The sequence below is a fragment of the Petaurus breviceps genome, unplaced genomic scaffold (assembly GCF_028583685.1).
Source record: "Petaurus breviceps papuanus isolate PSGF00001 unplaced genomic scaffold, PetGlider_PUasm1.0 379, whole genome shotgun sequence".
Taxonomy (NCBI): domain Eukaryota; kingdom Metazoa; phylum Chordata; class Mammalia; order Diprotodontia; family Petauridae; genus Petaurus; species Petaurus breviceps.
The window spans coordinates 1621701-1648550 of record NW_027186303.1 but is presented as its reverse complement, the minus strand read 5'-3'; the positions used below and the strand labels follow the sequence as shown (position 1 = coordinate 1648550).

The window sequence follows — 26850 nt, the reverse complement described above, 5'->3', positions numbered from 1 at the left end:
GGAAGGAAGGAAGGAGGGAAGGAGGGAAGGAGGGAAGGAGGGAAGGAGGGAAGGAAGGAAGGAAGGAAGGAAGGAAGGAAGGAAGGAAGGAAGGAAGGAAGAGACCAACCTTCTCTCCGTTCTTTGTGCAAAGGATACTACATTCCCTCTCGTTGCACCTTTGCACGAACCATTCCCCATGCCTGAAATACCTTCCCTCCTCACTTCTTCCACCTTTTAGAATCCTTCTCTCCCTTCAAAATACAATGTAAGCATCTACTTTCTACAGTCTTTCATGATTCCCCTCCCCAACTGCTAGTGCTCTCCTTTCCTGATTACTTTTTATTTGTACTTATTATTTTAATATTTATTCTGTACCTATAGAGATATATGTGCCTTGTACGCACATGTATACACACACTACACACACACACACACACACACACTTATCCATTAGAATACGAATTCTATGAGAAAAGGCATGGTATCATTTTTTGTACTTATATCCCTAGAACCTGGCACACAGTAGGTGCTTAATAAATGCTTATAGAATGAATAGAATACCAGGTATTCTATTCCAGGTATGTGGAAGACTATATTCATGTGAGGTTTCAGCCACCAAACACCAGTAGACACCATCCCCCCAATATGTCAGCACTCAAGGAGAGGAACAGCTAGTGTGAAAACTCATCCACAGAATCTGTTAAATCCGATTTTACAAGCAGCAATGCTATTTAATTGGTTTATTTTCCTAATAAAAAAGGATTTAAAAGGCCTTGCCTATTGGGGGTCTGTGATGGGAAGCTTCTGCCTATGGCCTTCCTCTTTCTGCTCTCACTTCAGTTTGAGGTCCCCTCCCCATTCAGTTTCTGCTCTCCCTCCTCTCCTCTGTCTCTCAGAATCTCTGGCTTCTTTCCAGTCTCAATTCAAGCATTTCCCTCTGCAGAAGGCCATTCCCAGCACCCTTATCTGCTGGTGCCTGCCCCTCCAAGGCTGCTCTGAATACATCTTGTACATACTTGTTGTCTCCCTGAGCAGAATGTAAACTCCCTGAGGGCAGGGGCTGCTGTTTTACTTTATCTCCTCAATGCCTAGCACAGTGCCTGGCAGAGAAGTCATCCTTAAAAATGTTTGCTGATTGATCCAATCTTCATTTCTAGCATTCCAGATACAGAAAGCCAAGCACTAAGTAGCTTAGAAACCAGCAATCTACAAACATTCCCTAAGAAACTGTAAGCTCCTTGAGGGCAGGGACTTTTAATTTTTGCCTCAATATCTCCTCCATCTAACAAAGAACCTGGATTTTTTTCTAAAAAACTAGAACTGTGATTTCCCTGACATAGGGAATTCTCAGTAAGTGCATTCCATCTACCAATGCCAATCTTTAGCTCCTACTCAGAATCACAGAGTCTTAGAGAGTTGTCTGGGGCACAGACAGCAGGGTCACACAGCTAATAAGTGTCAGAGGTAGGATATGAATCCAAGTCCTCTGATTCTAAACCCAGAGGTCTTTCCATATCCCATGCTGCCCCCACACACTTGTCTATGGTCACATTTACAAAGGCAGTCAGCATTAGAGTTGGGGTTCAAACCCAGAACTCCTTTTTCCATATCCAACCTGGGGTTCTACAATATTCAACACTTTCCACTAGGAAACTAGGAGTCAACCTGCCCACCTTTGAACTAACATTCAAATCTCAAGCTACTCACCCCCTTTTCTTAGCTTCTGAATGACAATGAGCTCTCAGCTTCACTGCCGCCTCTTTGGACTTCACCATCTTGTCTCATCAGCCTTCTCCCACTGGAACATCCCTTTGCCCTTCCAGCTCTCTTCTACCATTCATGAGTTCCTGCTTTGGCCTCCATTTTGGGGGAGGGGCCCAGGCTGGCTATCCTTCCATTACTAATAATTTTTCCCTCCATCCTTTTCAACAACCTTGTATGTTTTGTCTTCCCCCATTAGAAGTAAGTTCCTTGAGAGCACACCTCTCTTTTTTTCCATTAGTATCTTCTGCGCTTAGCGTGATGCCTAAGGGCTTAATAAATGCTTATTATCTACCTCCACCTCCTTCCTCCTAGCCACCTAAGAAATGTCTTTCCATGCCTTGACTACAGGTAGAAATGCTATCACCTACATGAAATGTGGCAGACCAGAGAGGAGACATACCTGGATTCTGATCAAAGAATCATAGAGTGTCACAGATATAAAGGTCCTTGGATACAGTGTTGTAATATAATGCCAAGGAAAGACAACTTCCCAAGGTTCAAAATACCAGCATAGGTGCTCTCCATTTTATTCAGCGACAATCCAAGAACAGAGAAGGTCAAAACATGACATCATTCAAAATACAGCATTTACTAAGTGTGATTAAATAATCTCCAAGTACTACCCCACCCCAGGACCTTCCAATCATTCAATCAATTACAAAGTCTCTGTTCTAAATACTTCTCCACCCCTAGGCTGTACCTTCATTTGGTCCATCACAAAGCACAAAAAGGTCAAAAGTTCCCCACCCCTGGATCACAATTGAATCTACCCCAGAGTTACATCAAGTTTAAGCACAGCACTTGATACCCAAATGGAGGTCTTTTCTTCATCTTGACATGAGGCAAGTTCTCAGCAATCTTAGTTCCTGGGGAGACAAGGCTTAGCAAGGCCACAAGATACATTGCCAGTCTCTTCATTAATTCATCCTCTGTCTGTAGAACAATCCTAGAACCCCTGAAAACATTAACAAAACCCTCTCCTAGGATTTCTGTAAACATACAACAAGAAAATCCTTCTTCAGGGCTTCTGAACCAACAGAAAGGTTCCCAGACCCCTGCAACAACAGCACTGTCCTTCACCAGTGGACAGTATTCACTCTGTCTGCAGGACAGTCTCCAGACCCCTGCAACAACAGCACTGTCCTTCACCAGTGGACAGTATTCACTCTCTGTCTGCAGGACAGTCTCAGGGCTTCTTAACCAAAAGCCAGGTTCCAGGACTTCTTCAACAACAGGACTGTCTTTCACCAGCGGACAAATCTGGCAAAACAACATCAAAACAGACAGACAAAGTACCAGCAAAACAGCCATGTCTCCTCAGTCCTTGGCAGCTCAGGGGGCAGGTCTCAAAAGTCCAGGGCAATTCAAAGCGGCCACCAGCAATTCTCTTAGTCTCTCTCTCTCCACGAGGTAGGTGCTGCTTCCAAAAAAAAGGTCTTCTGCCTCTCACTTGTCTCTCCAAATCTACGTCACCAGCTCCTCCCAGTTCGTGTCTCTCTTTTCAAGTCAACAAGTCCATCCCACAGGTGGGATTAACAAGCTCTGGGTTTTAACACAATCAATTTGAAAAACTAAGCCAATACAGGGGAATCTTTAAATGCTATTACTATCACAAGTGTCAACCTCTCCTTCGTTGAAAGGCACAAGGTCACTACCAAAAGCTCCCAAAAGATATGCTTGAGTTACATATCAATGTTCTTTCCAACACCCTCTGGATCCTTCATGTTTATTGCTTTTCTCCCCTTATAAACTCCTATCAATAAACTTGAATGATGACAATTTGCATCCCCTTCCCTTGGTCCAGCAGCAGCATCCTGGCATCAAAATGACAGCCTCCTAATATTGCTTTCCTGTGACCTCTTGAATATACCTATCACTAAACAGAATCATTCTCACTCTAATTCTCCAATGTGCCATTTCACAAGAGCATAAAGGAAGAGAGTACTCAGGAATCTGAAAGGCTATCTTAAGAATTGAGTAATTCTTGCCCCCTCTTCCTCCACATGCACAAAGTTCAATGGTTACTTGTAGCTAGACCTGGGACCTGAGCCCAAGTCTTCCCATTGTACGTGCAACCTCTGGATATGATGTTCCCCATCCCCCAATCAATTCCTTCCAGATCCTGCAATACCCAAGAGAAAAGCAGGGCCATCAGCACAGTCCAGTGAAAAGAGCCGTGGTTTCCAAGTCCAAAGAAATCATTCTGGGTCTTAGTTTCCTAATGTGTAAAATGACAGCGTTGAACGAGATTGCCTCTATGGTACCTTCTAGCTCTCTATCAGGAGTTCTTAACCTAGGAGCTGAGGTTTTAGAGTTTTTTTTAATATTTATTAATAATCTTCCTATGTAACTTGTTCCCTTAGTAATTCTATGTATTTTATTCTATGCCATTATTCTGAATGGAGATGGGAAGACCTTCTGGGCTTGAGCAGACTGACAAGGGCTCCATGACACAACAAAGTGAAGAATACTTGGTCTAGAATCTATGATCAGATTCTTGTACTTAAGTTTCAGGTGCCTCAGTTTCCTCATCTGTAAAATGAGGGGGTAGAGCTAGATGACTTTTGAGGTCTCTTCTAGCTCTAAATCAATAAAATGATGACTAAGGCTGGGTACATAGTAGGTGCTTAATAAATGTTTATTGATTGATCTGTAAAATGAGGGGTTTAGATTCAATGACCTCTGAGATCCCTTCTAGCCCTAACCCTATGAGTCTATCTATCCCATATTCTTCAGTATGAAACCTTCCCCCATCCCCAAACCTTGGCAAAACACAGCTGCTGGCTTTTAACTGATATTGAAACACCCTGATCTGCTGAAAGCCTGCAGATAATTACTCACAATTCCAGACCTAGAGGGTGAAAAAGCAGCAATATTCAGTGGCAGGGATGATTTGACCCAACATGTGGATGGAGGGTGGTGATGTCCTTTCTCCCCATGTACCAGCCTTTCTACAAAAAGTTCCTGGCAGATGGAGGGAGAAGGTTGGCCAAAACTGTCAGGTTACATGAAGGGTAAATGATATACAGTTTTTGTGAGATGGAAATAATCCTATGAGAGGAAATACATCTTCAATTTCCCAGGCCCATCTCCAATCCCTTCTCCCACTCAATACCAATTCCTCCAGGAAGCCCTCCCTGATCTACAAGGGATCTCTCCCTCCCCCAAAGCACTCTATACTTCATCTAGGCAACTACATAGAGTACCTCCCCTGTTGAAGAACCAATTTTCTTGAGGGCAGAGATTATGAATGACTTGCCTTTGCAGACCCTGGAGCCTAGCAATGAATGGGGTTCTGCATGTGATTTTGTTGAAGTTCAGGGGCACCCCAAAATGTTGAGTTGTATGGTGTACATATGGCGAGGTGGTCTCCAAAAAATGTACTCAGGCTGTCTCCAAATCAAGTAAAGGTATTTATTCTGGGTTGCACAACACACCAAACAAGCTCCTCTGGTCCTAAAAGGACAGCAGCTTCAGGGAGACACCAGTTTAAGGGGGGATTGCTCCTTGAGAGAGACAGTCCCCCAAGGGAGAGGGCTCCTAAAGAGAGATGCCCACTCCTCCCTTAAGGGAGATGCCACTTAGGGGGTACATCTGCTAAAGGGAGAAGATCACTAGGCAGGAAAAGCTAGGAATTCTTAGAGAGCAAAACCTGCCCTGGGTGGGAGAGATGAGGTAACCAGTGACAGCAAGGGGGTGGGGCTAGTTCAGAGTCTCAAGCATTATCTAAGTACATCGTTATTTGTGTTCAGTCCAAGGAAGAGGGACCCCTGTTCGTTTCAGTATTTCTTTGACCAGTTTACTTGAATCTCATTATCTCCTAAAGTGCCAAACAACTGTTCTATAAGAAATTATGAAATAAAAAGTTTCAGAGAAATCTGGAAAGATCTGTGAACAAAACCAGAACTAGTTATACAATAACAATAATATGATGGAGACAAACAACTTTGAAAGACTTGGGAGCCTTGATCAACACAATAACCTATACCATAGAATAAAAACTTGTTGAAATGAATGAACAATTCCTTAAATAAAAAGAAAGTCCAGGTCTTTAAATCAAAATTATAGGGTCATTTCAAGGAAGGACTCTGTAAACCTGAAACTCCTTAGAAAAATGAGGTGATAGAGGTGTTATTTTTGGTTTTTGTTGCTGTTGGGTTTTTTTTTAACTAACATATACTATGAGCTTGGCTTTGTGCTAAGTACTAGGGATAAGAAGGGGCATAGGACACAGACCCTTTCCCTAAGGCATCTGCAATCTAGTAGGGTGAAGATATCACAAACACAAATAACCGTGTTGGAATATGATGGAACAGAGAAGGTGAGAGATTCAGGAGAGCAGTCTCATTGTGGAAATAGGAGAGGAAAAATCCAACCTAGCTGAGCCAGGAGCAAACAGCAGCAACAGGATAAGGCTTTGGCATTTGTGCTAGAAATGCTAACAGTTCTATGAGATGGACCCCAGGAGGCTGAGTGGAATCTTTCTGCTGCTGGTTAGGTTGCCAATTACTCCAACCCAACTGGAGATGCCCTCCTTACCCAACTAGAGTCATGTCATAACATCAATGTACTTCTGGATTCACTGATTTCAGAGGGATCATGGTCACTTGAGTTACTCGTACTACAATGTGTTCTAGAACTTTTATCTAGGCAAAATGGATAGGGCACTGGACTTGGCAATGGGAAAAGTGTGTTCAAATCCCACCTCTGATACAGACTGACTGTGTGATCCTGGTGTAATGCCAAGCAAAGGCAACTTCCCAAGGTTCAAAATACCAGCATAGGTGCTATCCATTTTTATTCAGTGAAAAATTAAGAACAGAGAAGATCAAAATAAGACATCATTCAAAATACAGCATTTACTAAGTGTGATTCAATAATCTCCAAGTACTACCTGATTTAATCAAGTACTACCCCACCCCTGGACATTACATTCATTTAATCAATCACAAAGTCCCTCTTCTAAATACTACTCCACCCCTAGGCTGTAAATTCATTTAGTCCATCACAAAGCTCCTCTTCTCAAATGGAGATTAGTTTCCAGTCATAAGTAAAGTACATTCATTTGTTTAATCACAGAGCACAAAAAAGTCAAAAGTTCCCCACCCTTGGATTATAATTGAATCTACCCCAGAGTTACAACAAGCTTAACAGGCAGCATTTAATACCCAAATGGAGGTCTTTTCTTCATATTAACAGGAGGCAAGTTCTCAGCAATCTTTGTTCCTGGGGAGACAAAGCTTAGCAAGGCCACAAGATACATTGCCAGTCTCTTCATTAATTCATTCTCTGTCTGCAGAACAATCCTAGGACCCCTGAAAACATTAGCAAAACCCTCTTCCAGGATTTCTGTAAACATACAACAAGAAAATCCTTCTTCAGGGCTTCTGAACCAACAGCAAGGTTCCAAAACTTCTGCAACAACAGGACTGTCTTTCACCAGTGGACAGATCTGGCAAAACAACATCAAAACAGACAGACAGCTCCTCCCAGTTCAGCCCTCTCTTTTCACATCAACAAGTCCATCCCAGAGGTGGGATTCACAACCTCTGGTTTTTAACACAATCAAACCAAAAACCAAGCCAATACAGGGGGATCTTTAAATTATACCTGGACAAGTCAATTAAGGCTCAATTTCATCCATAAAATGATGGTTTGGGATCTGATGTCTTCTAAGATCACATCAGATCTAAATGTTCAATCCCATCAGCTCCTGGCCCATAGACCTGTCATCTTTTCACCATTACCACTCAGAGAATTTGTGTTAGTTTTTGGTTCTGTTGCTTACTCACTCCCCAAGTTGTCATTTCTAGGGCTTGCAGATCTTGCTAGCTAAACCCAAGGATGCCTGAAGAAGTAATTGCCATACAGATGGACTGGAAAACAGGCTTTGATCCCAGTTATTTCATTTTCTTCCTGTGAAACCTTGGGCAAATTACTTAGGACTCAGTTCCTTCATCTGTAAAACGGGGGAAAGGGCTCAGCTAGATGACCTCTGAGGTCCCTCATATCTTTAAATTTATAATCTTATGATGACAGAGGTAAGATGCTCCTCCCATCAAGGTACTTAAGTGTTGAGCAAGAGGTCTTAACCTGGAATGTATAAACATGGTTTTTAAAAATGTATTTTGATAATTATATTCCATTGTTATCCTTTGCATTTTGTTATGCTTTTAAAAATATGACTCTGAGAAGGGGTTCAGGGGCTTAAATAGACAGCTCAAGGGGCCCATGTCACAAAATAGGTTAAGAACTCCTGGTAAAGAGTGTTAAATATTAAGTGTTTCAGTTGATTTCATTCAGTTACTATTTATAGTGTACCCAGAGGCCTTTGGGCAGTATGGAACCCTTCAGGACTAATGCCATCTACTGAATCTTTCTTTCCATCTCAATTAGCAGTCCTTTCAACCTTCCATTCCTTTAGTACATCACTGATTCAAAGAATCTCTCCTAAAGGTAATTAATATCACAGGCAGCTTAAATCTGAATGTTCATTTGAGGGAGCCCATTATCTCTCCCAGGTTTTTCTGAGAAATGAATGATAAGAAGAGAAGATGGGCTGATTGCAAGATAGGGACAGGTCCTAACAGGCAGGTAATGAAGGGCTCCAGTGATATCCTCAAAATGGCAGGAATTATTCCAGCACAGAGGGTGAGTCTCACATGGCAACTTCATTGGTGGGAACCATGGGTAAGAGCTACACAGAATTAGCAGGTCCAGATGGATGACAATTCATATCAATGGAGGGAATCATTGGGCTCACAAAGCGACAAGTGGCCCCTGAAGGATGGTGGGTGACCTCTTTGGTCTTTGGGGGCTATAGGTTTACTTATGAAGCCCTCAGTCCTGGTGGGTAGGTAAATTTCCCAGATGGAAATGCATCTGCAGCAGAAAGGAGCAAGGACACTCAGTTCTGAACTCCCAATAAAGGGCATGGCTGCCTTTCAGTACACAACAGTTTTCTGAGATTGATAGTCAGGGAAGCCATCCTTGGGAGTGACTTTAAATACTCAGCCTCAACAAATTAAGTCATAAAGTATCTTAGCTGTCATCAGGAGAATTGACCATGAGGCATGTCAATTGACATGAATGTCAAGTGACAACCTCTGGGACAACTCTCTCCAGGCTATCAGAAGCCTCTTCTTTCTCTGACCATTGACAGAGAAGTGTTCAAGGTGTCAGAGTTCAGAGTTAGAGTGAATGGAGTCTAATCCCCTCATTTTGTGGATTAGGGAATGAGGCATGGAGGGATTAAGCAATTGGCCTGGGATCACTCAGGTTGTTCAAAAAAAATAAAAGAGCTAGGATTTAGGTTTTCAAGGTCCCCCAACCCAAGGTGTTTTCACTCTTCACTCTGCCTCAAATTTGCCTGTAACCTCATTTTTTTTCTAAGAAATTAACATATTTGGGGGCAGGTAGGTGGCGCAGTGAATAGAGCATAGGCCCTAGAGTCAGGAGGACCTGAGTTCAAATCCGACCTCAGACACTTGACACAAAAACTAGCCACGTGACCTTGGGAATCACTTAACCCCAATTGCCCTCCAAAAAGCAAGAAGAAGAAGAAGGAGGAGGAGGAGAGAAAGAAATTAACATATTTTGAGAAGAAATAGTCTTTTTTTTTTAATTGAAAAGACAGTTTGAGCAATTTGGGTTTATAGGCAGCTAGGTGGTGAAATGGATAGAGCACTGGGCTTGGAAACAGGAAAACTCATCTTCCCGAGTTCAAATCTGGCCTCAGACGCTTACTAGCTATGTGACTCTGGGCAAGTCACTTCACCCTGTTTGCCTCAGTTTCCTCATCTGTAAAATGAGCTGGAGAAGGAAATGGCAAATATTCCAGTATCTCTGACAAGAAAACCCCAAATAGGGTAACGAAGAGTCAGATGTGACTGACCAACAACAGCTACAGATTCACAGAGTTAGAGCTAGAAGGACCTCAGAAGCCATGTAGCCTAAACCTCTCATTTTACAGATAAGGAAACTGAGGCCATGACTCGCCCAAAGTCACACATAAGTGCTAGAGCCTAGATCTGGACCCTTAGACTTTCAAATCAAGGCTCTTTCTTTGCACCATTTAGCCTCCCATTTAGTTTGGGTGAAATTATTTTGAAATCTTTTGAGGATTTTTTTCAAAAGTTTTTAATGCTGGAGGCAGGAAGGAAGTAGGTGGGTATAAGGAAGGATTGCAGCACTAGAAGTTTAGTGCTAGAAAGGACCATAAAGGCAAGGCAAGAAGCCTTTATAAGAGTGCTCATTATAGAGTCTGGCACAGTGTTAAGTGCAGGAGACACAAACAGAAGCAAAAAGAAAGATAAACCCTGTCCTCAAGGAGCTTACATTTGAATGGGGGGAGACTTGGAGGGTGCATAGAAGATACTCCTCCAGGGACTATGTGGCAAAGCCTAGAGAGTCAAAAGCACAGACAGGAGGGAAATGAAGCCTGGTTGGCCTGAAGTCATTATCAAAATAGACGTACCCAAAAGGAATTCAGCAATGGGAGAAGGGGGCTAGAGGGTTGTTCCAAGATGAGAAGGCAGCTGAGTCATGCTGGCAAAATCCAGAGACTGAAGCATAACTGGGATGGGAGATAAACCTTTACAGAAGAGGAAACAGAGGTGTAGAGGGGCAGTGACTTGTCCATAGAAGTAAGCAAAAGAGCCAAGATCCAAACCCAGGCTCTTTGAATACAAGTCCTCTTATTCTCCCACCATTCTGCCTAGGTTGAGCATACATTACCACCATTTGCCAGATAGCTGCTTAGAATGACTTGACAACATACTTGTCTTGAGAGAAACCTGGCTTACAGAAATGAAATGTTTTCTTGAGACTGAGGATAAATGGATGCAGAGACAAGAAAGGAGAACCAGGAAACATCAATAATGTAAATACGTCAGAAACACATTAATTTGTTGCTAAAACTAACAGATGACAAATTTCCATACCACCAGTCCAGGCCTCAAAATAGCCTGGAGAACTAAACAAATAAACCATGCTGTAATTGGACCCACAGGCAAAATTGCTGCCCATAATCCCCAAGGCACAACATTGATCCAAAAAACATGTGAGCATGTTTTCAACATGTGGCACAATGGTTAGACAACCAGGCTTGAAGAGGGTCAGGAAGATCTGGATTCAAGTCCTGACTCTGCCCTAGACTGGTTGTATGACCCTGGACAAGTCATGTTCTCCCATCACCAATTGTCTTGGTTTTTGTCTTGCCACTGGACTTTGGAAGAGAGAGTGAGGTTGATGACTTTGTGCAGCTCTGCCCTACTCACATCCAATTCATGCACAAGTCAAGACATCACCCTCGTGGTGTCATCGGTCCTCTTCAAAAACAAAGTTTGAACAACAACAATCTTCCTGTCTGCTCCCTATCCCTTGACCAAGGAAGCTTTCAGTGACCCCACAGAACCTGAGTTTATATCCTAACAGCTTTCTTCAATGCAAAAAGCCGTTGCCTTGTCCATCTTTGCAATAATCCATAGGACATTAAATACACTATAAAAATATAACAGGATTATCAGCTTCTCCTTGGGTCCCTTTCTATCTGAACTCAATCAAATGTTCAACAAGGATTTATTGAGTATATGATGCTTGGCCCTATAGATAGAAAAACAAAGAATGAAACAAGCCCTGCTCTCAAAGATCTCCATAAGATAAAGAGGATAATGATACCACTACATATATAGAAAGTATTTATCATTTAGACAGCATTCATAGACCCATTATATATCCCCAAGATTCAGAAGTTGAGGCTTAGTGACCACACAGTTGACAAATGGTTAAGCAAGGACTTAGCCTTCTGACTACTAATACAAACACTCACAGCACCAAGAAATTTTAGGTAGAAAAAGAATCACATGAGTTAAAAAAAAATCAAAACCCTGCCACAGTCTTCCAATCAGAAATTAGGAATCTAGCACTGTGAGATTATGAACACTTGAGCTATGTTTCTGAAATAGTGAAAGTCAGGAAAAGGGTAAGATTATTTTAGTCTGGGCCCCTCAAGTGTTCCTCCAATTGAGGGCATTTATAGACCAATAACACACCAAAAGCCCACACACGAAGTCATTTCCATTGACTTTCCCATAAAGAAAAGGCAACTTAATAATGTCAAAATACCATACTTTCCTGAATGATCTTAAGCTTTTTTTGGGGGAAAAAAAGTTTAGAAGAGCAAAGAATTCTACATCAAGAGGAGAAAAGTATTTAGAGATAGAAGGATGCTCTGGGGAAGGAATTTTGACCCTCTTGGCATTATGGACCCCACAGGTGGTCTGAAGTGTATGGGCCTCTTCTCAGAATAGTGTTTTTAAATGTATAAAATAAAATACTGAGGATTACAAGGGAAACTGATTATACAGTTGTCAAAATATTTTTTTAAAAAACATGTTCATGGATCCCTGCCCTAGAGCAACACTCTTAGTTTACAAATGAGAAAACTGAGGCTCCATGATGTTAACAAACTCATGTCTTGGGTCAAGGAATTAGGAGAGGGAGGAAGAGCACAGAGATCTCCTGATTCACTAACTATCTTCAAGGTTCTCCTGCCTGTTTGCAAATGGGCATTTTTTAGATAGGAATTTCTCATCAAGATGAAGCCATGTTCCGAGAACTCATAAGAAGGAATTGTGAAATGAGGGTGTTTCCCATGAGTACAAAGTGAAGTAATAATAGAAAAGAATTCATTTCATTCCTTTCTTCTAGAAATTTTAGAGTGTAAGGTTTCTGACAGTCAGAATGATTTACATTTTTGCCTTTCTTTTTCCAGTACCAAGCCTAGCTACTGACCCATTAGTATATATATATAGATATGTATGTGTATATATATATATATATATATATATATAATACCCATTAGCTATACAGAATTTAATAAATTATTGTTGTAGCTTGCTTGGTCCTAAAGAAGAGATGTGAATATATACCTCCCTTACCTTCTTTATAAAGGTGGGGGTGAATGGGTTTGAAATACTGTATACACTGTTAATGTATTGATTAATTTTTGGTGAATGAGTTTTTTACTTAAAAATTTTTATTATAAGGGCAGGAACATTGAGTAGGAGAGTAGGGAGGGTTGTATGTAGAAATAAAAGTGATAGAAAAAGGAGAAGTATCAATAAAACTTTTTAAATCCTGGGAGGGGGTGGAGAAATACTTGTTGAATTGAGTTGAAAAGGCATCATCAAAAGAGTGCTGAGCTTGAAGTCAGGAAACCTGGGCTGGAATCCTAAATCAAGAACATGAGGCCAAAGTTCAAATTCTGCCTTAGACACTTGCTAGTTGTGTGACCATGGGCAAGTCACTTGATCTCTGTCTGCCTGTGTTTTTTGAGGGGAGGTTATCAACTGTTTATTATCAAGTGCATTTCATGTTAGAATTATCCCCTAACTCCTCTAAGCCTTGGTTGGCTCATCTGTAAAATAGGGATGAAATGCCCTGTAGGCACCCAACTGACAGGTTTGCTCTGAGGAAAGTACCTTATAAATTTTAAAATGCTATAGAATGTGAGGTATTATTTTTGTGGATGGGCTTTTCAAAGCCCTGTAGAGGAAGAGGGATCACCATGTTGAATTAGACAGTGAGTCAGCAATGCAAACCAACCAAGTCAAGGTCCTTCTTTCAGTAGACTTGGTGGGTGGGGAAGGAGAGATGACATGAAAGAAATCTTCAAATGGAGACCTTGACATTGCCAGCAGGTCAGTTCCCATGAAGTAAGTGAAAGCCAGTTTCCCTAGAGTGATTTTGGTAATTCTGCAAAGTTCCTTGGCTCAAAAAACAGAGTACTGGTATTTCCAATCTGCATTCTAGCAACCTCCACACCTAGAAGGGGCAGAGGCTGTAGCAACATGTGCCCAACAGGGATTTTCTGTTTAGACAGATGGAGACTTAATCTAGGTGCTTGGTTCTGAAGTACTGAAGATGGGTTTCTATTCTGAAGCTCTTCCTTTTAATAGAAAGAGTATCTAGGTTCTTGGGCAACTAGCAAAGTGGATAGAACACTGGGCTTGAAATCAGGAATATTCATTTTCATGAGTTCAAATCCAGCCTCAGACACTTCCTAGATGTGTGATACTGGGCAAGTCACTTCACCCTGTTTGCCTCAGTTTCTTCATTTGGAAAATGAGCTGGAGAAGGGACTGGCAAACTACCCCAGTATCTTCACCAAGAAAACCCCAGTGGGGCCACAAAGAATTGGACACAACTGAAAAATATCTGAACAATAAAGACCCTTCTAACTCTAAATCGATGATGCTTTGACATACCTGTATGACTCGAAGCAAACCAATTCACCTTTTGAACCTCAGTTTCCTCAGCTGTGAGACTAGATGGCTTGGGGTGGCTAGGTGGTGCAGTGAATAGAGCACTAGCCCTGGAGTCAGGAGGACCTGAGTTCAAATTTGGCCTCAGACACTTAACACTTACTAGCCATGTGACTTTGGGCAAGTCACTTAACCCCAATTGCCCCTTCTAAAAAGCAAATTTTTGCTTTTTAGCAAAAAATAGACAAACAAAATAAGACTAGATGGCTTCTAAAGTCCACTGTAGCTTTAAATGTATGCTGTACCTGTGTGACTCTGGATAAATCACTTCATGCCCGAGGGTCTCAGTTTCCTCACCTGTAAAATGAAAGAGATGACTTCCTAATGTTCCTTCTAGCTCTAAAGCTATGAACTCAAAGATAAGAAGACTTGACATTTATAGAGCACTTTAAACAAACAAACAAAAAAAAGCTATGTGTCAGACTCCATGCTAGAAGCTAGGGATGAAAATTTAAAAATAAGACCTGCCTTCAGGAAGCTTAAATTCTAACAGGGGAAGGAAAAAGTGTTTCTGCCCTACATTATCCCCTCTTTGAGCCTCACCCTGGCAGAAGGTCACTGAGTGTTGCTGGGTCTGTTCCATCTTTCAATGAATCTTGTATGATATGGGCAGATGCGCAGTAACTGCCAGGTTGGAGGACAGCCTTCCAGAAAGCGTTTTGCTCTACTCATAAATCAAATATTTCTCTTTGCTCGACAAATACAGTAAGACCTTTTATTCTCTGTATTCTTCCATCAGTCTTGTTACTATAAAATTTGATCTATTGTATTTTAAATAAGGATGCCCATGATATACATGTAGATTATTCTCAGAAGAAAAAAAATAGATTGGGGGGGGGGAGTACAGTATAGTAGAAAGATCACTGACAGCTAGAAGACATGGAGCCTTGGACCTGGAGTCAGGAAGACTCAGTTTCCTCAAATGTAAAATGGGGGTAATAATAGTTGTGAGGAAGTACTTGGCATGGTGCTTGGCACATTTTTGTGGTCACTGAGTTGCTTCTCAGTTGTGTCTCATGACCCATCTGGGGTTTTCTTGACAAAAAATTTGTTGTTTAGTCATTTTTAATTGTGTTCAACTCTTCATGACCCCATTTGGGTTTTCTTGGTAAAGATACTGGAGTGGTTTGCTATTTCCTTCTGCAGCTTATTTTACAAATGAGGAAACAGAGGCAAACAAAGTGAAGTGACTTGCCCAGGGTCACACAGCTAGGAAGTATCTGAGATCAGATTTGAACTCATTAAGATGAGTCTTCCTGATTCTGGGTCTGGTGCTCTGTGTACTATGGCACTCCCTAGCTGCCCATTTTGGCAAAAATAGTGGAATGGTTTGCCTTTTCTTTCTCCAGCAAGTGCCTAATAAATGCATGTTCTCTTCCTCCTTCTGTTTTCCTCTTCATTCAGAGGAACTGGGTGAAAATCCTACCCAGGCTTTCACTTCCTAGATGATGTTGGCCAAGTCAGTTAATGTTCCTTGGCCTCAGCTTACTCCTCTGTAAAATGATTGGCTAAATTTGATGGCTTATAAGATTCCTTCAGCTCTCCTTTTGAACCTCATTTGACTTATTGTAAAATGAAGGAGTTGGACTAGATGGCCTCTGAGACCTTCTCTGGCTCTAGATCTGGGATCCTAGGAACCTCCTTGAGCCTCAGTTTCCTCATCTATCAAATGAGGTTGGAGCAGTCCCAGAGGTCCCTTCCAACTCTAAGAGCTATGATGAAAAAGTAGACATAGAGATCAGGAGTTACTATTTTCCTCTTGTTTGTCATTTTTTTCATAGTTGTTGAGTCAACAAGTGTTTATTGAGTGCTTACTATGCTGGGCACTGTAGTAAACACTGAGGGTACAAACATAAGCAGAAAGAAAATTTCAATAATGTCCCTGATTTTATTTAGTCATTCACTATTTCCCTTTCAGATAAACTGAGATGTGATCACCCAATGCTCTCAAAAACAATGCCCCCAAAGTGAACTAAACTTGAGTTTAAAAAGAGTCTCCCCTCTGTTCCCAAACTAGTTTCAAATGTTGAACATGCTCTGTTAGTGAAAGGAAGAACAGATAATACAAAGGGATTGGATATTGTCAAAAGAAAATAATTCCCTGCCATCTCTAATGTGTGACAGTTCCAGAGATCCATAGCCTTTGAAAAGGAGGGAGAGGGGAAGGAGAGAGAGAGTCTGAACTTTTGAATGTTCCACTAAACTTTGGGAACCAAAATCAATGAAAAAGAAGAGAAAAGAGACAGACAGACATACATTACTCAGAGCTCAAAAACAAAAGTGGAGGAAGAAGCAGAAAAAACGAGAGACTAAACAAGGCAGAAATGGAAGAAATTGGAGCAGATGTTCAAAGGAAGTCTTCATATGTGGTAAGAGAGCCAAGATTGGAGCAGCTGCATTTTGTTAAACAATTCCTTCTCTCAAATGCTCTCTCTATGTCTCTGTCTCTCTCTCTCTCTCTGTCTCTGTCTGTCTGTCTGTCTCTCTCTCCCCCTTGCCCCCATCTGACTGTCTCTCTGTCTCCCCCCTTCATCCCTCTTTGTAGATTCAAGATACAACCCTTTGAATCTCATGTGATCACTCTTAAAAATTCATATATGGGTTTGCATGAAGCCAAGAAAGAAGACAGTCAAAGAGTCAATCTGAGATCCTACCCCAACCCCACCATCAATATTACCTGTTCCCTCACTCTTTGGGAGAGGAGGCTATTTCTGCATATTTTTTCCCAGTTCCTAGAGGATTGGGAGTGGAGAGAATTGAGACCCCTTCTGTCACACATGTGGTTAATATTTTTTACAAATACAAAATTTTATATTTAGGTGTTCTAGAGAGAAAATATTTCTGGCATTGAAATTTTCTCAAGGAGAACATAAACTCCTTGAGGGCAGGGATTACTTTGGTCTTGCCTTTGTATCCCTAGGGAAATAGAGTCGGTGCTGTAATAAGTGCTTTTTAGTTGGATCAATGAAGCCAAACTTAGCATAATTTGCCTCAGAGTAAGCAAGGGGCCTCAGAGGACTCTAGGTAGTCAGGCTGACTTTGGATATACTAAATTCCTTCAAATTTGCTCCTTCCTCTATTTGCATAATCCAATTGAAACCATAAATCAATAACTGACTGTGTACCAGGCACTGTCCTAGGTGTTGGTGATTCCAAGGCAAAATAATATTCTGTTTAAAGTGTTCTGTTCCTACCCTGACCTGAATCAGGAATTTCCTCCATAACCTACCTGACAAGAGGTCATTGACCTTCTGTTTGATGGTTTCCAGGGACAGGAAACTCAGAAATTCAATTTCATTTTTGGATGGCTCTAATTGTTAGAGGCAGTGTACTTCAATCATTAGATCTCTGAGCTTGGAGCTAGGAAGACCAGGTTTCAAATCCTGCCTCTGACACTTACTAGCTCTGTGACCCTGTGCAAGTCACAATTCTGTGTGGCTCCACCAACTCCCTGGGATTACTGCCTGGTACATAGTAAGCACTTAATAAGTATTTGCTGAGCTGAACTCCTAGATGAGTTGACAACTTGTATCTAAGTAAGGAGTTCTCACATTGGGAGTTCTCAGATCCGTGTTACACGATACCATAAGGACATTCTTATTCAGGAAGGAACTGGAACTAGGTGACCTCTGAGGTACCATCCTGCAGGGTCTAAATCTAAGACAGGAATTCCCACACAGGACAATACAAGGACAAATCCTTCATCTATTCCAATTGTATAAAACACGAATGCAGGGCCATCACCAGTCATCTTGACCCACGTCTCCCCACTGGACTTGGATGACCCTAGAGGAGAGAGTGAGGCAGATGGCTTTGCACAGCTCTGCCTCACTTAAATCCAATTCACTCGAAAGTCCAGAGATCACCTTTCTGAAGTCATGGGTCTTTGAGAATGAAGGAGAAACAACAATAAAACATGTGCCATGTAGGTGTCTACATGGCACTTTACCAGCCTCAGAAGGCACAGGAGCATAGGAGTGTATGTAGACTTAGAGCTAAGAGGAACCTCAGAGTCCATCTAGTGCATACCCATTATTTTACAGATGAGGAAACTGAAGCCCAGAGAACTTAACTTCCATTAAATTCCATTTAGGGATTTGCTGAAGGTTGCTCAGGTCATATATGAGGGAAGTGGGATTTGAATACTAGTCCTCAGGCTCCAGCATCAGTACTCATTCCATTGCAACACACACACAAACACACACATACACACACACCAGTTAGTTAGGAGTCTATTACAACAATAGTCTATGAGACAAAGACCTGAGCAAGGATGAATGGATGGGAGGAAGCTGGAAGCAATGGGCAAAAAGCACAGGGAAAGATGGGTTTTGGTTTTTGTCACCAAACTTATCTAGAAACTCTATAAAGACAGACTTCAAGCCTTAATTTGGAGGTTTAAGAATTAACTCTTTCTCTACCAAGTCTTTATTTAGCATGGCATTTTAAAAATACAATTTAGAAGGAGAAATTCAAACAAAAAAATCATTTGGAAATGTAGCCAAGAAGCCCCACTTCTGTTTAATTCTGACAACCCAGTTTACGAGTGAACTTGAGCTTATTGTTTATCTGCTAAACAAAATCCAGGAACCAAAAGCCAGTCTCTGTTTCTGTTTATCCTGCAATTGCCAACTGTATTCATGGTCCTTCTTCCATTCCCGGGCTCCCACTTAGGAGACAGCAGGCAGGTTTTAAGCCACAATGTGTAAAATCAAAAATCAAAAATGCTTTCTAGCTTCTGCCTCCCACTGAAATATCTGAAGGCCACAAAGTAAACAATGATACTGAAAATTCTGTGCCTCATCTTCCATCCAAAAAGCTCTCTATTCATTCAAAAATTGAACAAGCATTTATTAAGCTCCTACTGACTATGCACTAAGAACCACACTGAGTATTGGGGATACAAAGACAAAAATAACAAGAGTTTATGTTTTACTTGAATTCTGCTAGAATAAAGGGGCTGCTACACATATCACAATCACTGTCAAGACTTCTGATCACCTTCGGTCATGAGTTGGGCACAGAGTAGAAATTACGAAGCATGCAGTACAAGAAACATGGAGTCAGAAGACCTGTATACATTAGAGATAGCATTCAATAGTGAGAAGAGCTTTGAATTTTGAGTCAGAAAAACTGCCTTCAAATCCCAGCTCTGACCCTTCCTTACCTTACCTACAATTAACCTCTCTAGACTTGTTACCTTGTCTGTAAAATTAGATAACTGAAAGATATGATAATTAAGACCCTTCCAGATCTATGAAGCTAAGAAGTCCCAAGTAAAAATATATATGTTTTTGTGCTACTTTTGAATGTCAAAATAAAGAGATGTGGGACAGATAATAGAAGGGAGATGAATATGTAACTGGCAAAATGATCAGACACCCAAAATTGCCATTAATCAAGCCAATGTCAACTTGGAAGGAAGTCTCTAGTGGAGTGTTCTAAGCATCTAACCTTGACCCTTTCCTGTTTAACATTTTTATCAATGACTGGATAAAGACTATGCTTAAGAAATTTGCAAGAGAAACAAAGGAAAGAGGGATCAGTTAGCACTGAATGACAGAACCAGGATCCCAAAAAGGAATCCACTGGGTTGAATGTTGGAGAGATAGATAGGAAGTCTCACACTTGGGTTCAAATATTGACTTCTCAAGTATAAAATGAGAGAGATGTGGTTAGATGACAATTTGTCTAAAGATAATCTGAGATTCTAAGTGGACTGTAAGTTCAATATTAATCAAGTATCTGATACAGCAGCCAAAAATACTGCAGCTAATCTTGGACTGCATAGTATCCTAGATTAAGGAGAAAATAGTCCTGGCAAAGTCTAGGAGACAACAACTAGTTCAGGGTGTATTTTGCCCTGGTCAGACACCACCTAGAGTTTTTTCTCCAGTTTTTGACTTACAGTTCTCAATATAATAACTGGCGCATAGTAGGTGCTTTAAAATGTTTATTGGGTGGCTAGGTGGCACAGTGAATAGAGCATCAGCCCTGGAGTCTGGAGAAACTGAGTTCAAATTCAGCTTCGGACATTTAACACAAAAACTAGCCATGTGACCTTGGGCAAGTCACTTAACCTCAGTTGCCCTCCAAAAAAAAAAAAATAAAATGTTTATTGACTGACAGTTCTGAGGAAAGTTACTGATGAACTAGGGGTGTCTAGAGGAAGGCAGGACAACTGTCCTTGAAGCAAACCTGACTACTTGATGAACTTGAGTACTTAACAAATGAAGATGTTTAGCTTAGAAAAGAAAAGATTCAGGAACAACCTTTTTTTGAACATCTGAATGGCTGATATGTGAAAGACATGTTCTGCCTGGATCCACAGGGCAGAAGCTGCCTAGAGGAAAAGCTGGGTTTGACACAAGGACAATCTCCCCAAGAAATAAGACTGCTGAAGGGTGGACATAATGCTACATCGGTTAGTTTGAGGGAACTACTTTTTTTTTCTCATTTTCTCAAGTCTTTCTTATAAAGGATGGTTCACTGGAGAGGACATTTTTTGAAAGAAATGTTACTTTAAAATAAAAGATATTCCCCAGAGAGCTATGAAGAGACACTTTCCCCAATCCTTTGCAGAGGTCCAAGTACATGGGTGTGGAAAACCACATATAAAGTCTAGCTTTTTAGATATGCTGATCAGTATTGCCAATTTTTTTTTCACTTCTCCCTCTTTTTTTTCTTTCTTTTAAAAATATTTTGTTATGAGTTATGACTCTCTGGGAGGCTCAGACAAGGAGAGAAAGACAGAAAAACAGAAAACAAAATATATCAATAAAAGAATCATATAATAAATATACACGCAAAAATCACAAAAGAAGTTGAGTAAGAATACAATATTTATTTGCCTTTTGGAGGGCAATTGGGGTTAAGTAACTTGCCCAAGGTTACACAGCTAAGTTGTTTGTGTGTGTGTGTGTGTGTGTGTGTGTGTGTGTGTGTGTGTTAAGTGTCTGAGGCCGGAACCGAACTTGGGTCCTCCTGACTCCAGGCCTAGGCTTTACTCACTGCGCCACCTAGCTGGCCCTAAGAATACAATAATTTTTTAAAAAATAGAATGAGTTGCCTCAGTAGGTGGTGGGCTCCTCTTCATGAAGACCCTTCAGGCAAAAGTCAGGATATTTTAGTGAGAATCCTTGTGCTTCTTGTTGGACTATGGCCTTTGAAGCTCCATCTAATCTTGATACTCTGTGAGAACAGTAATAAAATTCACCACTCCATCGTTAAATAACTTCTAAGATCCAACACCCAGAGACGGCTCAACTCAGTTCTTTCCATAGCCCAGATCTTCAAATTTTCTACTGACAACAAAAGCCTTTCCTAGGAAATACTAAAAGAAATCAGGTCAACTTGGCCCCCAAGCCAGTTGATTCCATGAAAAATTAAGTCAGACCAGCATCTTGGCATCTTGTAGATACAAAGCTTTTATCTGACTGGCTGGACACTTTACACTTCAATCAGTGGTGTCGGCAGACAAAGCCAGAAGCGTCAAGGACCATGAGGAGCAAGACTAGAGGTAGGGGGCCTTGAAAATGGAACCAAAATAATGGTGATACGAGACTAGAAATTGTATTAGGAGGGTTTGGTTGGCTACAAGCTTGAATTAGCATGGAGATCAAGGCTACAAGAGAAGGGAAAGACTGTTAAGTCTAAGAAGAAACAGATTGCCTTTCTCTCTCTCTCTTTCTTTCTTTCTCAGCACGTTTCACAAAAGATCAAAGGACCTTAGATTTATGGGGCAGCTAAGTAGCACAATGGATAGAGTGCTGGAATCAGGAAGACTTGAGTTCTAGTTCTAGTCTATCCTTAGATACTTAGCTGTGAGACTCTGGGCAAATCATTTGACCTCTGTTTACCTCAGTTTCCTCCTCTGTAAAATGGGGATTAATAACAGTATCTACCTCCCAGGGTTGTTGTGAGGATCAAATGAAATGATAATTATAAAGTGCTTGGCACATAGTAAGTGCTATAAAAATGGTGGTGGTGGTGGTGGTGGTGGTAGTGGTGGTAGTAGTAGTAGTAGTAATGATCATTTTGTCCTAAGAAATTGAGAAGTAATTTGTCCAAGATCACATGGTCCTGAATGGTAAAGCCAGGACCTATCTTTTCATGATTCAGTTCAGTAAGCATTTAACATCCACTCTGGGCTAGGCACTGAGGATTACAAGACAAGAGTAAAGGACTCCTTGCTCTCAAGGGTCTTACATTCTGAGGATGGAGGGGATAATAGGTATATAGTTAAGCAAGTATAATTGGGGGGATGGGGGTAAGGACTGCACCTGTGATTTCATTCATTTGGGAGCTCCCAAGGAGGAAACTCAGCCAAAGTAGGTCAGCACCTACTCAGCAATTTATAGTCTTACAGTGTTACCTGGGGCAATAAGAGATTAAGCCCAGGGTTACACAGCCAGTATGTGTCAGAGGCAGCTCATGATCCTAAACCTTGAACTCAATTAAAAATTTCCCCTCAATCCAGATCATGGTGGCTTTTGTATCCGAGCTTATACAGGTCATTCTCCCTCCTTTCTCAAGGAGTCCAGTATCCCTGGGGATTTCAATATCCATACTGATGCTCTCTCAAACTTCCTAGTTTCTCAATTTCGTGGTCTCATTAAAGTAAATTACCCCCTGCTTCTTTCCACCTCAGCCACACACAGGTATGGTCATAGCCCAGATTTCATCATCACCCACAAGTTTCCTACTTTCTTAATCACAAACTCTGACACTTTCCTTTCTGATTATATAATTTCCCACCATTGTTGTTCCACCTAATAACTCACCTGGGAGGTAGATACTGCTCACCCCTCATAAACTTATCTTTTACCCTACTTGAAACCTCCAACCCCACTACCCCTACAGACTTCCTCAGGACATCATCACTTTTGTTCAGATTTGACTTCCCATGATCTCTAATTTTGACCCAGGGGTGGTAAAAGTAAGGCTAGGTTTAAGGTAGTTTAATTCTGGGTTGTTGCTTGAATTGAGGGTGTCAGAGTGAGGATTCAGACCCAGGTCCTCTGACTCCAAATCCAGTACTCAATTCCCCTACACCACACTGTCTCAAATTACTTCCCCTAACCTTGCCCAAGTGATCCAGTGCAAAGAACTCTGGCTTTGGATTCAGAGGACTTAGGTTCTGCTGCTTGCTACTTGGGTAATCTTGAGCAAGTCAATGAATCTTCTTCAGCCTCAGTTTCCTCAACTGTGAAAGGAATATAAATTGAACTATATGACTTCTAAAGTCCTTTCCTAACTCTAGATCCACAGTCTTATGACCTTGGTTTCAGTCCTGGCTTGGCTACTTACTGTCTTAACCTCTTTGGGCCTCAGTTTCCTCCTCCGTAAAAATGGGGCAGCTGGACTAAATGATCGTTCCTTCCAGCTCTAAATCTATGATCTGATAAGCAGGACCTGGAATATAGTAGGTGCTTAATAAATGCCTGTTGATTGACATGAATGAAAGAACAAATGGCTACTCTCCATGTTACCATTTATTTAATTCATGTTGAGTGATTAATGACCCCATGGATATAATTTCTCCAAGATTGATATCACATGTCACTGAGGCAAGGAGGAAGAGGATGAAAAGGACTGAGTCTGTCTGGCTGCTTGGCAAAAGCCATCTCCCTAACTATGCTACTACTTTAACCCCACCACTTTCCATGTCTTCATTTCCTCTTTGAGGCCATAACTGATCATCATTTTCACCTGAGATCACCAGTTTGGGGAGGGAAATCAGAAGGGTGGGCACACCATCATGTGATTTCCCTAAAGCTCTAAGCCCCATTAGGGGCCTCCACCACAGAGAAGTTGGGGTGAGTTGGGAGATAAGATTCTCATCAGGGACATTTGTTTCTTAGGAGGTCCCAGTTAAATATCTAGTTAAGAAGAACACACTTTTAGGTAAAAGGAGAACTTTTGTTTCTTTTCAGAGGCTACAGATCTGTGCCCAACTGGTACAGATCACCAAGTCAGCAAGATGGGTAATCCCCCTGGTCTGTACTCCAGCCTTGTTCCCAGTCACAGGAAGAGAAGGCAGCTTAACAGGATGGGAGCAGCATTGTATCTGGGGTAAGAGGACCCGAGTTCAGCTTCTGACTATTTTCTGTGTGTAACCTCAGGTAAATTACTTAATCTCTCCAAGCTTCTATTTCCTCACCCGTAAACTAAGAGGAGTTGAATTCACTCCTAGGATCTCGGAAGGGGGGAGGGGGAACTTCTCTCTGGCCATACCTGAAAAAGAATCCTTGAAGCATCCTCAAAGAGTAAGTCCGTGCTCTGTTCCCAGAACCATCCTAGGTGCTGAGGTTACAAAGAACAAACCAGTTCCAAGATCCACAAAGAGTGATCCACCCAAGGTGACCCATTTGACTCCTGGACAGCTCTTGGGCAGAACATAACCACTTTTGGGGAGTGGAGGTGGGCAAAGCATTCCCAAAAATAAATATGCCATAAGACAACTGGACAGCCAATGTGTAATTCAATTCAGTAAACATATATTAAACACCTACTATGTGTTGGAAACTGTGCTTAGTCATAGGGCTATAGAGACAAAAATGGAACCATCCCTGCCCTCAAGATTCTTACATTCTTCTAAGTGAAAAAACCATGTACACAGCCAAGTCAACAAAAAATATGGGCATGATAAATATTAACCAATATTTTCCCAAATGTTCTAGTTATTTTGTGGTCTCTAAAAAGCTTCTAACTTGAAGTGGTTCAATATTGTTGCAATTAAGAACTCTTTGGTGGGGCACCATGATTGTTTCTTTGGTGAGGATTGTCTGTGCCATGAAGGCCCAAGCAATATATTTGGTCTGAGAACAAGCTTGCCCATAATTTGGGAGTCACCCCAAAGGAGAAGAGAAAAATGACAGGAGTTCTGAAAGCTCTAAGAAGTCAACTCTAGCAAAAAGGCAGGGAGTGTGCAGGCTTCACACCCTACAAAGAGCTGTGAACTAGACATCTAGAGGCCTGGAGTCCTATAGACAACTTGACTACTTGATTGCTCTGTGGACTTAGGTTATGTCACTTCCCTTCTTGTGGCCTCGGTTTCCCCATATAGAAACCAAGGAGATGGAAAGAGAGAGCACTTTGGAGTCAAAAGTCAAAAGACCTAGCTCTGCCACTTACTACCTGAGTGACCTCATTACCTTCTCTGAGACTCAGTTTCCTCCTCTGTAAAATGAGGGGGTTGGACTATATGGCCTCTAAGGTTCCTTCTAGCTCCAAATCTATATTCCTATGAGTCATTTCTCTGGGCCTCAGTTACCTTTGAAATAAAATGGGGGAATTAGACTCAATAATCTGGAAAGGACCTCAGAGATCATCTAGCCTAACCCTCACATTTTACAAGAGAGGAAACTGAGACCCAGGAAGGTCCACTGGAACCGGAAGAGACCTCAGAGATCTTTTTTTTTAACCACCAAGGAAGCTGGGGCCCACAGATGATGTAGGAATTGGAACCTCAATTCTTGACCCTAAAATCCTCATCTGACAAGTGAGGAAACCAAGATCATAGAAGCGGTAAGTGGGTCCTCTGATTCCACTGTTTCCTCTGAGGTTGCTGCCTGTATATGTCCTATACTCCTTAGACCTGATGGCCTCCAAAGCTGCCTCCAGCTCTGACATCCCACATGTCTCAGAACCTGTGATCACCACCCTCTCCAGAGCAGGAGCATGCCAAGTGAGGGTTTCAGATGAGTCACCATTCTCTTTTTAAATCCCTGCCAAAACATCACAGCAACTGATGGGGGAGATGGCAGGGAGTGGGATCCGAATGGGGCTGGGGAGGGCTGAGGAGGGAGAACCCAAGGGAAGGCGGGGGCCCAGGGTGGCATGTGAGAATCTTCACAGCCCACACAGGTAATGGTAACTCTGGCAGCACTGAGAGGCAGCCAGCCAGAGGTCCTTTTTAGATCCTCCCACATCAGCTACATTGGATTCATGCTCCACAGATGTTCATTTTAGATCCCACTTATCCTACCAGGGAAATGAAAGCACAGGGTAGTTTGGGGGAGGTTGTCAGCTTTGTGAGGCAAGTTTAAATGTTTCAAGCTGTGCTCTACTACCTTGTCTTCAGCATGGTGGAGGGGATCCGGTGACAAGAAACAGTCGAGATTCAAAGAAACCCCTAACCCTAAGCGTGGGAAGGGAAAGCCTTCAAAAAGATCCCTAGATCCTAACCTCCATCACATCTCTGGCATCTGCCCCCCTTCTCTCCACTCACAGTTATTCCCCTCTTGAGACCCTCTTCATCTCCCACCTGGACTATACAGATAGTCTGGTCATTCCCCTGCCTGGAATCCACCCCATCTTCACCTCTGCCTCTTCCTCCAAGATGCAGCTCAGATACAACCTTCTGCAGGAAGCCTTTTCATGAGTACTACCTATCAAATCACAACATGCACACCAACTGCTGGTATCCTCACTACCTTTATTGAACTACTTTGTAGGTATCAATTTATTCACTTTATGTGTGTGTATACACACATGCATGTAAATATGTATAGATATATGAATATATTTAATATATATAAATAAACCAGTACCTGATATAATGTATATATAATTAAATATATATTTAATAATACATATAAAGTATGTATACATACAATATATATAAACATGGTTTACATATACTCTATATATTTTACATGTACTTACACAAAGGTGAGAACTCAACCCTACATGTACTTACTTATACAAAGGTGAGAACTCAGCCCTGTATCAGAGATTGGAAGCACTGTAAAAAAAAAAAACCCAGGAGTTCTCA

The 26850-nt window shown here is 41.5% G+C and overlaps 1 protein-coding gene across 1 annotated transcript in view; it reads right to left on the bottom strand.

Moving 5' to 3' along the window:
* Window positions 1–26850, bottom strand: part of CHST11 (carbohydrate sulfotransferase 11) — a 311294-nt gene that overhangs the window by 177398 nt on the left and 107046 nt on the right. The window lies entirely within an intron of this gene.